This window comes from Micromys minutus (genome assembly GCF_963924665.1).
Source record: "Micromys minutus genome assembly, chromosome: 22".
NCBI classification, from domain to species: domain Eukaryota; kingdom Metazoa; phylum Chordata; class Mammalia; order Rodentia; family Muridae; genus Micromys; species Micromys minutus.
The window spans coordinates 35,190,090-35,203,939 of NC_137957.1; the positions used below are offsets into that span (position 1 = coordinate 35,190,090).

The 13,850-nt window shown below is 40.9% G+C and overlaps 1 pseudogene across 1 annotated transcript; it reads right to left on the reverse strand.

The window, feature by feature from the left end:
• Positions 1-4,998: 4,998 nt before the first annotated feature.
• Positions 4,999-5,681, reverse strand: LOC308434929 (ras-related protein Rab-7L1-like; annotated as a pseudogene). Its single transcript has one exon. The product of its transcript is annotated as a ras-related protein Rab-7L1-like (transcript).
• Positions 5,682-13,850: the final 8,169 nt, after the last annotated feature.

The window sequence follows — 13,850 nt, forward strand, 5'->3', positions numbered from 1 at the left end:
CACGTGGTCACATATGAGGTGCCCTGAAAACCGTGAGGGCCACATAGCAACAATAATAATCAAAACCACAGCACTCACTGTGACTTTTGAAATCAGAAGCTTCAAAAAGCAGACAGCCCTCCAATGCAAGCCAGTGCTTTTCCCTTCCCACCTTCTTTCCCTCCCTTCCTCCTTCCCTCCCTCCCTCTCTCCTTTCTTCCTTTTCCCACTAATCCTGCTGTTTTAGATCCATGCCTGTCACCGTTATATATCAACAGACACAGAATGCACGCTGTCTAAAGCAAACACATAAATGGCTTAAAGGGCAGGCACAAGTGTTATGCATCAGTGGACATTTGCTGAGGTGAAACTCTGCTGGTGTGACCAGAATAAAGACATTTCAGTTAGAGTCAATATCTCGGAATTGGTGGTGTGGCTTGGCATACACAGCCCCTTAATGAATTCCCAGCATATATGAAAGGGCCCAATAGCCATCAATGTAGTCTAGAATCTTCAAACCCTTTCTTTAGGCTTTAAGTGAAACTGTCTAGCTGTTTCCTCACCTAAATTTCAGTTGACAACCAAGCACGAGGCACTGAATTCGATTCTAAAAGTGTAGGTCTAAAAAAAAAAAAAAAAAAAAAAAAAAAACAAAAAAAAACCAATTTATTATTTTCCTTTGTTTTTAAGGCCGGTAGACTGCCCTGGAGGAGACATTGAGGCAGAACAGGAGCTTATGTTTTAGTGTATTATTTAGGGAGAAGGCACTGTCTTCCTGGAACCTCTGGCTGCAGAGTTCTTTACCTTTCTGCTGGATGCCTTGTGCAAAGTAGCAGCTACAGAGCTGCTACTAGGAAGGAGGTTTTGTTTCATTGTGTTTCTCTTGTGAATCCCAGATGTTAACAACTTGCTAAATTGTGACCATTCAGATTCAGCATAGTTTTCCAGTTCAGTATACAACGCTCACAACTTTAGACAGTTCATGGCCACAATCTCTAATTTTATGTGACAATATTATAAAGGCTTTTAGAATATGCCCATTCCTAGGCTAATTTGTGACCGGTTTATATAAAGTTATGTAAATTTGGGGCCAGGAAGCTCAGAGGTGCCAAACATCTGTCCAATCTCCTTTGTTTGACGGTCTGTTTTTATGTTACCAACCATTTCAGTTAATGGCTTAAAAATAAGAGCAGATTTTGAAGATTTTGTGTGTCAGGAGATTGGGCAGAGACTTTCAGCCCTTTGTCATGTCAGTTTATGTCATTGGGTTGCATTCATTTGGGGTGAAGGTTCAGTAGGACCTTGCTCACAGGACAGGCACTGGTGACCTTGGATTTGACCCTCTGGCATCTGCTCATAGCCAATGTGAGTTTCCTTGTGGTATTATGGGGTTAGTCAGACTTCCTAGAGAGCAGCAGGCTTCTGGATGACAGGAACCTAAGCTGTGAGTCATAAAGTAGAATTTGGGAAAACCCTTCTATTTCAGAGTAAGAAAAGAAAAAAAAAAAAAAAAAAAAAAAAAACAGCATCTCATGATTCTATACATGTCCACTGAAAAACTCATATAAAGATATTAAAGCCCTTGGCCTGATCCCCTGCCCCATGTGGGAATCTATCCCATATACACTCGCTAAACGCAGACAACATTGCAGATGCTAAGAAGTGCATATTCATAGGAGCCTGATATAGCTGTCTCCTGAGAGGTTCTGCTACAGCCTGACAAATACAGAGGCGGATGCTCACAGCCAACCTTTGAGAACGGGGTCCCTAATGGAGGAGTTAGAGAATGTATTTGAGGAGCTAAAGGGGTTTGTAACCCTATATGAACAATAATACTAACAACCAGAGCTCCCAGGGACTAAACCACTATCCAAAGAGCACACATGGATGAACCCATGGCTCCAGCTGCATATGTAACAGAGGATAGTTTTGTTAGATATCAATAGGAGGCCTGATGCCCCAGTGTAGGGGAATGTCAGGGCAGGGAGGTGATAGGGGGTGAGTGGGTGGGTGGGGGAGCACCCTTATAGAAGCAGGGTAGGGAGGATGGGATAGAAGGGTTCTGGAGGGAAACTGGGAAAGGGGATAACATTTAAAATCTAAATAAAATATCAAAATAATAATAATAAAAAGAAACTTGTCCTGGAGAGATAGTCCAATAGATAAAGGTGCTTATTATACAAGCCTGAGGGTCTGAGGAGAACTCTCAGGCAAAGAGGAGAACCCACTCAGGAAAGCTGTGCTCTGACATATGTGCCATGGTACACATGAGTCCATGGCATGTTTACACATACACACACACACACACACACACACACAATGCACATACACACACACACTGATAATAATAAATAAAAATACATAAATAAATAAAGTCCATGAGAGCTAACTGCAGAAGATACGCATAGCAAATGATATGAAAACAATCTAAGCATCTTTTTATTTGACTGTATGGGTGTTTTCCCTGCATGTGTGTCTGTGTATCGCCTGTATGCCTAGTGCCTGGCCTGGTGCCCACTGAGCCTGAAGACAGCTTCTAATTCCATGGAACCGGAGTTATGGATAGTTGTGAGCTGCCGTATGGATGCTGTGAGCTAAACCCTGGTCTGCTAGAAGAGCAGCCAGTGCTTTTAACTGAACTATGTCTTCAGTCCCTGAAGAGTGTGTGGGGGCCTTCAGCTCTAACATCATTTGGGGGCTCCTAAAATAAAAGTTTTTGTCTCTGTTATTAAAAATATCCTAAGAAGATTTCTGCCTTGTTGATTCTAATAATTCAGAATTATATATAATATACATGCTAAATATGTATTTAATAAAATTAGTTTGATAAATTTAGCTTTTTTTTTCAGAATAGACATCCAATCAGACCACCTTTTTTTTTTTTTTACTGTTTACTATGTAAATTTGATCATACCTTGGATCAATTTATTATAAGTGGCATTTTTCTAATATTAGCTATTTGGGGCTAAAACTAATGCATGAAACATGGCCGCAATGTAGAAATTGCTTAATAAATGTTTGCTTTGTAATTCTAGTTGTAATCTAAAATACTCTACTTGCTCAAACTGTTGCAAATTTTGAATGGTTTTAGACTCACGGAAAACCATAACAACGATGGAGTGACTGTGCTCTTCATCCTTGTTCTGTTTTGCTCTTGCCTAGCACTTTTACAATGTATTCGCTATCATTAACGTTCTGACTCTGATACTCGGTCACTAATGTGCACAGCTCACTTACTCTTAATTTTTACCTATGGACCTTTCTTTTGTCTTGGTGTGCATCTCAGAAACCACTTGGTAGCAATGCTTCTTTAGCCTTTCTTGGCTCGGATGGTCGACATTTCCCTGACTACCGTGGCATTTACAGTGTTGGTGGATGGTGGGTGGGTATTTTGCAGAATCTTCTTTTCCTAAACAATGTCTGGTGTCTTTCTTATGATTAAATTTGGCTTAAGGGCTTGAGGAGAAAGGGGTAAAGTACCATTTTTAGCATGTCACATTGAAGGCATACGCCATCAGCATGGGCATGTCTCCTGTTCATTTTTGACACGTGGCTAAAGGACTGTTTGTTAGCTGTTTCCATGATGCTGTTATTTTTAATTTTTTTATCCCTTTTCCAAATTGCACGTTTTGAGGGAAAAGTCACTATTTGCTGTCCACATGCATCAGTTCCTGAGGAGTGGAGAGGCGATGGAAGTTGTTCGGTCATCTCATAGAAATTTCTCTTTTCATTCTTCCTTTTCTCCGTTTATTTCACTACGAGCTCTTTGCTAATTCTTCTCCATTTCCAGTTGCAATATAAAACAACTTTAACTGTCCAAATTGTCACAGCTCTGGTCATTATTAGCTGTGTCAGATGACACTTTATCCTGTTGATATGGTCTTCATAAAACAAGGATGACTTCTGTCCAGAGGGATACATTGTTTGCTTATAAGTTTGTCTCAAGTACTACCTTATTTCCTGGCATTGTGAGATACTTCAAGTTCAGGTTATACATTTTTCATATTAGCAAATGACATTAGACACCAGGACATGTGTGATAGGTGTACTCATTCATAAGGAGACTGTGCTGAGTGAGCAAGAATACATGTGTGCGTGTGCACGTGTGTGTGTGTGTGTGTATGCGTGTGTGTGTGTGTGTGTGTGTGTGTGTACTGGCTTGTTCCTAAGATTTCAGTCCATGGTTTCTTGGCTCCCTGCACTTGATCAGAAGAACATCATGGTAGTTCAAGTACTTGAACTTTTTATTCTCATGGCATAGAAAGAAGAGTGGACCAAGGACAGGGTAGACTCTTCAAAAAGCATTACTTTCAAGTAGGTCCCCTATTTTAAATTTCCAGAACTTTCCAAAGTAGTGTCATGCATGGTCTGCAGGGCTTTGAGGGCATTTCATATTCAAACCACAAGAACAGATGTCTTTAAATATGTCTGTATCTAAATATCTTTATCCATCTGAAGGGCAGTTCGTGCTGCTGTTTCTAACTTGAATGCATTCCTCTATTGATTGTTCTAACTCCTTTCCTTGTTTAACAGTGTGAAACCTACTTCCAACCTATCATCCAGCAATGTTGTTCCATTCCCACTTACATAGAGAGTGCTACTCTAACCCTTAGCTCTCTTGAGCAGGGTATAGTGCTTGTGTACAGCTTTTTCTGACATTGGCCTTAAGGATGACTCTTGTTTCCACAGTTCCTTAGTTTAGCATATTTTCCTTCATACCCAACAGTTGGGGGTTATTTTTTGCTCATGTTCTGCCTTCAACCCAATCTTGAAGACTACCTTTTTTTTTTAAGTGCTAATTTTTATTTCTTCTCATAAATTCATCTTACAGCTGAAGAATGAGGTGATCACCGTCACACAGGAAATACTAACTATAGTACACGTGCCATCAGTAAGTCACAGACAACATCCAGGAACAACACAAATGCATATGGGTCCCAGTCAGCCATTCCTAAGTCACAGTGGGGCTCCTTTCTAGGCAACAGGCAAGAGACAGCTCAAGTATTCTCAACAGAGTGTTTATGCTGAGTGAGCAGCCAACAGGAGGAGATGAAAGGACTCAGAGACCTTTGACCTGAATAGAAAAGGGGTTGAGCATGTCCAGCCAGAGGAGGCCTTGGTTTGGAGACTGATGTAGTTCCCTTGAGTGGACAAAGACATTATATCTTCTCGGGAGTTGTTCATCATCTTTTCAACGAGGACTCTCATGGCCTCATTAATATTTTTGATCACCTTGACTGATGTTTCTGTCCAAACTGTGAAACCATTCTCTTTACTGAAGCGGCCAGTCTGGTCCCAGCTCACTGCCCAAGGGGACAGATCACTCTTGTTGGCCAAGGGTGACCAGGGCACTGGCTCCCCGGTGGACAGTGTGAGCTTGCTGTCCAGAGCCTGTTTCCATCTTTGACTGTTGTTGAAAGTAGTGGCATTGGTGACGTCAAACTTAATAACAGAGGCAGAAGCATCTCGATAGTAGAGTCTTGTCATGGATGTGAAATGTTCCTACCCTGCAATATTTCACAGCTGGAGTCACACCATCTGAGTCCGACCACTGGAGAACCTTCAGAGCAAAATCCACTCCCATGGTTGGCTTGTAGTGCTTGCTGAAGCTGTCCTGGGAGTAGCGCTGGGCCAGAGGCATCTTGTCCACGGCGGTGTCCCCCCAATACTTGGATTTTTAACAGGTGATCTTGGCTGCCCATGGCTAGTAATGGGGAGATGTTTTGGTTTTGTTTCTGTTTTTGTTTTTCTGGGAAGCTGCTTATTTTAACCCCTTTTGCTCCCGGGTTCTCTTCCAATTCAAGTCAGGCATCCCCATCCTTCTCTGACATGGTTGGCACCTTCCTATCAGGGACCTCCGAGCAGCTCACCAGCTTCGAACCACGGTCAGTACCTTGCTTGGAGAGGTACAGATGACCTGGGCCCTTCCTCTGACTGCACACGCAAAATTGGGGGTGTGCAGAGTCCTTGTCCTGTACCTGTCCTGCTCCTGTCTCCTGTCGAAAGTGGAAGACTACCTTTTAAGCCAGACTCATGAAGGTAAAATGCTTCATATTCCCTCTCATGTGTAAACGACTGATTGAATATTAGACATGTGTGCTTGGATTGGAATATCCACAGAAGGCAAGAGGACATGGGGCACCATTCAAAGGAAGGAGGTACATGCAGGTGGTGTGAAGTGGGGTAGAGAAGTACTGGAACAAGAAGGGTTTAATAAGGTGAGGAAAGGGAGTGCAAGGTAGAGGAAGGAGTATAGAAAGAGAGAGATAACTAACATTGAAGACCTTTGAAAAGCCATATGAAAACTTACTACTACTACTACTACTACTACTACTACTACTACTACTACTACTACTACACACACACACACACACATATAATACATGCATGCATATAAAGGGAGTTTAAATGGAGTCATCCTGTAACCAGGGTGACAGTGCTCTCACAAGATGCCGTAGGCTAGAAAATGAAAACTCAAGTGCCAGGCATAGCTCATCTGTTTCAAATGCATTGGTCACTGGGTTTTATAGACACCCCTCAATATAACAGGCTATCACCATTGCCTGTGGTTACCCTGCAGAATCTGATGGTGAGGTCCAACTGCTGAAGACATCATAGAGCCTGAAGAAATGACGTCAATGATTACCTGAAAAAAAAAAAAGAATCAACAGCATACCCAGTCGTGAGCCCTATAAACTCTAATAATGACTTGCCTGGTAAATATTACCTGTGGGACATTAGTGGCACAATCATCTTTAGATTGGGTTGAAAGCTTGCTCCATGAGACGGGACTCATGCCTGGTCTAATAACTATAGCTGACTAGGTTATAAGTCCTAGAGAAGAACTTAACACTATCATTCTATTAAACGCACATAGTAATAAGCTGTCCCTTAAGTTATCATCTTTGTACCAATATATAAGTACATTTCTCTCCTCATCAGAGAAGCATATTTTGGCAATAGCTGTGACAGAGGTCCAACCTGGTCAAGATGTAGAGAAGATGAGACTGTAAAGTTTCTGGTCATAGCTCAGGGCTTTCTCACTGTAGAAGATATACTGTAAAATCCAGAAAGAATAGTCATCTGCCACAAAACAGTGTTTGGTAGAGCCATTGAATGTATGAACCTACAGCTGCTGTAGCAACATGTCAAGACATGCACAATATTAAGCCAACCAAGTTCTACATGGATGACAGAGGGGCACATAAAATATCACTCCTACCAGAGGAGCTATTGGCAACGGATAGAAGCTAGGGGGTGGAAAGCCTGTTTTCTTCAGGGATTCTGTTCCTATGAAATTATCTACTGTATTTGATGGACCCACACTTTGTGTGGGGATGTTCAAGCCAACTTTGAAGGAGAACTTGGGATGGAGAGCAAGGCGCTGCAGGCTCCTGTGACTCCTTGAAGAGTGCTGATCTGTATTTGGGCATCAGATCTAAGATGGCTCCCGAACACCAGTGAGAGAGCAAAAAGGAACACAGGCCATGGTGGAGACTGCTTCCCGGTCTTCATAGACCACCAACTCTCCCTGCCCCCCTTCTGAGTTACCTCATCGGGCAGGAGAACAGTTAGGGTATGTATAGGTATGATTACCTGAGTGTTTAGGGACTTGGGATGAGCTCAAACACTGTATATACTTTTGTGCTGCACAATAAACTCAGGTCTCTGTCTTGATGCTGGTCTTCTGAGTCTGATTCCTGGGATTTGTCAGTGGATTCTTTGCCTCTCAACCCCCATGCCTGGTCCTGTATACAGGACCTTGTATACATAGGCAACAAACGCTAAGTAAACCCAGTGGATTTACAAAACAAACGAGCAGACACCAGGTAAAATTGTGAAGGAAAATGATAGGGAAGGGGAAAGAATTAGAAAGGAGAGAAAGAGATTTGATCAAAATGTATTATATGCATGGATGAAATTTTCAAATAGTAAAAAAGTTGAAAATCATTTTAGTACTTTGAAGTTTGGTCTCAGAAATGTTGTCAGAAATCCGGGCTCAGAGAGCAGACAAGGACAGTTTAAAATCCACTAGGTTTCTGGGATCCCGTCAGTAGGATATGAACAGCATATTCTTTAGGTTCTCTATACATCACTATTACCTTTAACAGATTTACATAATCCTTAGTAGATGATGTTCACTAAGGCATTTTGGATCCTACTGTCTCTACTAGATTTGAAAATGAGAAAATCAAAAATCTACTACAGCAGCTCTGGGCTGAGAACCGGGGGTCATCTGTGTTCCTAACCCCCATCCCAAGGTGTCCCTAGAGTTGTGATTTTACACACACACACACACACACACACACAGAGAGAGAGAGAGAGAGAGAGAGAGAGAGATTTTACTTTTTTCCTATTCATTGTTTTCTACAAAATCCTTGTTATCACATACTGAATCACTCTTTCTTCCTGCCTTTCCTTATTGATGGATGTTGGTATATATCAATGCCAATACCCATAAGCCTTTTCTCTCCCCTGTGTTCATCACCAGAAACTCGAGTGTGGCAATAGATAGGATCACCGTGTTATACTATCCCACAAAAGATAACAGTTTCCTTGTGTTACCACTACCGTGCCCTGTACCAGTCTGACCCTTCTGCTTTGGAATCTGAGGTACCTAAGTGTCAAATCTGAGCCTTTAAAAAGGATGGTGACTTGAAACTACTCACACTTTTCAGCCACCTAACAATAGTCTCTCTCTGTCATTCTTTTACAAGCTGCAAAAAACAGCTTCTCTGTCACCTTTAGGAAATGTAGTTGCTCCTGAAGTAGTGTATAATATCATGAAGGGCTGGATTCTGGTTGCCTCTCTGTCTACTGTTTGGAACAAGACATAGAGACATTGGACACATTCCTAAAAAATGTTCAAGAAGTCACAAGATTTGAACAAAAATCTTTCATTAGTCTCTTCCTAATAGATTTAGAATAAAAATAAAAGTACAAAGAGTGGATAAATTTATTCAAGCAGATGTCATATGGGTATTGGGAAAGAAGGTCATCCAATTAACTAATTACATCTTTCAGATCCTTGGGGTAACACTCAGAAGCAGTTGCTGTCAGAAATCTGGGTGTGGAGAGAGCAGACAACCCTAGCTTGAAATTCACTGGGTTTTTCAAATCTCAAAAGGCACCACTCACATGGAAAGGCTATGTTATAATTAAATATTGACAAGCATTGAGTTTCTTGGACTTCTAGGACATTTTGCTTTCATCATGCTTCAATCAACAAGGCCAAGATGCAAGCCAATAACAGTATAAATTGGGCCTCCAGTCTCTGGCTATTTACTCAAAGCTGTCCAATAGATAACAAGGGGGAGAAAACAAACACATATTGAATACCTACTAGGTACTACACCTCTGTCTACACATTTCACCTCAATCTTGAAAAATTTCCTTGTGCATATGGTTACAAAAAAGCAGAAAAGAGTCTTGTTGCTTCTCTATGGAAGGAAGCTGATGAATGTAGACCACACAGTGGCAGACACAGCAACCCCAAGCCCCCTGTACACGGGAGCTGTGCAGTCTCTCTGCTCTGCCAACCTTCAAGCTTCATGCTCATAACACCACACAGCATCTGTCATTAGCTTCTGAGATTCTGAGCTGAAGTCAGGCTGTCAGGAGAAGGCAGCAGTGTTTCGCAGTAATGAGGAGCCATGCTACTCACTGTCAGGAGAGAAGAGAGGAGGGAGGAGGGAGAAAAAGGAATGGAATTGAGGACTACATCTGGCAAGCTAGGTCCCTATTTGGATGGATTGACTTAAGGTCCTTGGTTAGGATTTACATTTCTCCTCCTCTTGTTAAACAGGTTCACTGGGTGACTCTAGCAGCTCTTTATGCTGTATCTCCTTTCTTCTGATGGTACCATACTAGCAAGAAAGCTCAGATGAGGTGTTCCCAGCATCCCTCAAAGTTATAGTATTTCCTGCCTTTGGCCTATATTCCTTGGGCCAGTCTTCAGAGTGGTCTCAGTTTTTTTTGTTGAAGGAACCCAGGATCATCCATCCCCAATTCTCTAATTTACTGCCCTGCTCTCGAATCCTGACCCATGAGTATTTAAAGGCACAGAGACCAGCTTTCCAAAGCCCAGCAGAGCACCTTTGACTTGTGTCATTACATGGAGCTGGGTGGTGAGAAGCCAACAAAGAACTAAAAGAATTCCTCTGCACATTCCTCTTTTATGTCATTCTAGAACTCCTGTACAGGGACCACTTTTAACACATGTGCTTACTTTAAAATAAAGAGTGGCTGAGTCATGAACCACATATCTGGTAGAACACTGAAGTAAGCCTATCACATTATGAACTTAAAGTCTGGCCAATCCAGTCAAACATTTCATCTGAGCATCAAAAAAATACTTTAGATTCTAGGTCCTCAATTTTGTTACCTATCAATACTTACAGTCACTGTCATATCTGTGCATTTATCTGTGTGCCAAACAAGCAACAAAGCCTCCAGATGGTTTTGTAAGGGGAAAAGAGCACTAAGGTACTCGTTTTATAGGCAAAATAATTAGAGACTAGAAGGAATTAAATGAACTTGTTCCTGGAAGACAGACAGTACACAGCAGAGCCTGCTTAGGTTGAAAGTTCATCAGTGTGTTCAAAGTTCCCTCAGTAACTGGTCTCAGTGTTTTATTGAGGACTGTTGGGAGTTAAACCGTGCAAATCAATGTCTAGCTTTTTGTTTGGTAATTTATAAGACTGGGAAGCTTTGCAAAGAGACACAAAATAAAATAAAACTTTCCATTGTACAAGAACTCTAGATTGGACCAAAATAGAGGTCTCTTGGATTTTCCATGCAATCTTCTTTTACACCAGCATCATCTGTAACTATGTGATCTTTGTGGGGACTAAGAAATTGTCAATGGAATCATACAATGATCTCACTGATGCTTTCAGGTTATATAATTTTTATTCTCAGTTTCTATTTTTTCTATCCCTGTTCTGTTTATTTTTTCTCATTCATTTATTTATACATTGACTTTATATCCTGGTCTCAGCCCCCCACCTCCTCTCCTCCAAGTCCCACCCTCACAAGTCCCTCCCCCATACCATTATCCATTCTCCTCAAATAAGGGGAACCCTGCCTCCTGTATGACCCTACCCTGGGACGTCAGTCCACAGCAGGACTAAGTATATGTATCCTCTTCCACTCAGGCCTGACCTACTAGGTAGTCAAGCTTAGGGAAGGGGATCCAAAAGCAAGCAACAGAGCCAGAGACAACCCCACTCCAATTGTTAGGGAACTCACATGAAGAGCAAGCTCCTCATCTGCTACAAAGGTGCAGGAGGACTAGTTCCAATCCCTGCATGTTCTTTGGTTGGTGGTTCAGTCAGGTTAGTTGACACTTTGGTCTTATGTTTTCCTCTGGCTTCTCAATCCCCTCCTCCACTCTTCCACAGGAGTCCCCCTGAGCTTTGCCTGATGGTTGGCTGTGAGTCTTTGCATCTGTTTCCATCTGCTACTGAATGTAGTCTATCAGGAGACTGTCTGCAGGCATAGCAGAGTATCATTAATAGTGTCAGAGGTTGGTTCTTTCTCGTTGGATGAGTCTCACTTGGGCCCAATCATTAGTTGGGCATTCTCTCAATCTCTGCTCCATCTTTATCCCTGCACATCTTGGAGGAAGGACAGGTTGTGGGTCTAAGGTTTTATAGGTGGGTTAATATCCCCCCTCCTGCCACTGGAAGTCCTGTGTGGCTACAGGAAGTGACCGCTGCAGTCTCCATATCCCCTGATGCCATAATTATCAGCTAGCATCTTTCCATAGAGTCCAGGAATCCTGCCCCATTCCAGGTCTCTGGCTAGTCCCAGAGATGGTGCCTACCAATTTCAGTTTTTTCTCACAGTTTTCTCCTACTCTTTCTGCACACCAGAGCCATAACTCGATCTCCTCCTCACACTCCTCTCCTACCCAGTTCCCTGCCTCCATCCATCTCCAATGTTTATTTTATTTCCCCTACTGAGTGAGATTCAACTGCCCTGCATTATAACCTCTTTACTACTTAGCTTCTTTGTATCTGTGGATTGTAGAGTGTTTAACTTGTACATTGTGGTTAATGTCCACTTATAAATGAGTTCATACCAAGAGTGTCTTCTAGGTATGAATGTTCATACCAAGAGTGGTTCTAGGTTACTTCATTCAGATGATACCTTCTAGTTCCATTCATTTGCCTGCAAATTTTATGATGTCTTTGTTTTTATTCACTGCACAGTATTATACTGTATAAATATACCATATTTTCTTTATCCATTCTTCAGTTGAGGGGCATCTAGATAGTTTCCAGTTTCTGGCTATTACTAATAATGCTGCTGTGAACATGGTTGAGCAAGTGCCCTTATAGTATAGTGGAGCATCTTTTTGTATATTCCCAGGAGTGGTATAGCTGGGTCTTGAAATAGAAATATTCCCAATTTTTGAGAAACTACCAAATTGATTTCTGAAGTGGTTGTACTAGTTTGCACTTTCACCAGCAATGGAGGAGTGTTCTCCTTACTTGCCAACATGTGTTTTCACTTGAGTTTTTCATCTTAGCCATGATGACAGGTGTAAGAATATCAGAGTTCTTTTAAGTTACATTTCTCGATGACTTAAGACTTTCAACATTTTTTAAGGTGTTTTTCAGTCATTTGAGATTTCCTTGTTTAAAATTCTGTTTAGCCTTGTATCATCTTATTTAATTGGGTTATTTGGTTTGCTGTGTCTAATTTTGTGAGTTCTTTATATATTTTGGATACTATACATCTATCCAATGTAGTGAATATCTTTTCCCATTTTTGTCAGTTGCTATTTTATCCTATTGATGGTGTCCTTAGCATTGCATTTAAGTTCTCATTTATTAATTGTTGATCTTAGTGCCTGAGCTATTGATGTTTTATTCAGGAAGTTATCTCTTGTGCCAATGTGTTTAAGGCAGTTCCCCATTTTCTCTTCTATTAGGTTTAGTGTTCCTGGTTATATGTTGAGGTCTTTGATCCACTTAGAATGGAATATAGTACAGGCTGATAAATATGGGTTTACTTGCATTCTTCTACATGTAGACATCCAATTAGACCAGCAATATTCATTGAAGATACTTTCGTTTTTCTATTCTATGGTTTTGGCTTCTTTGTAAAAATAAAAAATCAAATGTCTTCAAGTGTGTGGGTTTATTTCTGGGTCTTCAATTTGATTCCATTGATCAACCTGTCTGTTTTTATGCCAACACCATGGGGGTTTTATTGCTATTGTTCTGTAGTACAGCTTGAAATCAGAAATGGTGATATCTCCAAAAGATCTTTTATTATACAGGAATGTTTCAGCTATCTTTTTTTTCCCATATGACATTGAAAATTGTTCTTTCAGTTCTGTAAAAAATTGTGTAGGAACTCTGATGGGAATTGCATTGAATCTGTAGATCACTTTTGGTAAGAGTGACATTTTTATTATGTTAATCTTACCAATTCATAGGCATCAGAGATCTTTTTATATTCTGTTATATTCCTCAATTTCTTACTTTAGACACTTGAAGTTCTTGTCATATAGGTCTCTTACATGTTTGGTTGGTAACACCAAGATTTTTATATTATTTGTGACTATTGGCTAATTTCTTTCTCGTTTGTACAACAGAAAGCTACTGATTTGTTTGAGTTGGTTTTGTATCCAGCCACTTTGCTAAAGGTGTTTTTCAATTATAAAAATTTGATGGTATATTTTTTGGATATAATATACTATTATATCATGTGCAGCTAATGATACTTTGACGTCTTCCTCTCCGATTTGTATCACCTTTAGTTGTCTTACTGTTCTAGCTAGAACTTCAGGTACTATGTTGAATAGATAGGCAGAGAGTGAGCAGTCTTATTTTGTCCCCAATTTTAGTAGAAATACT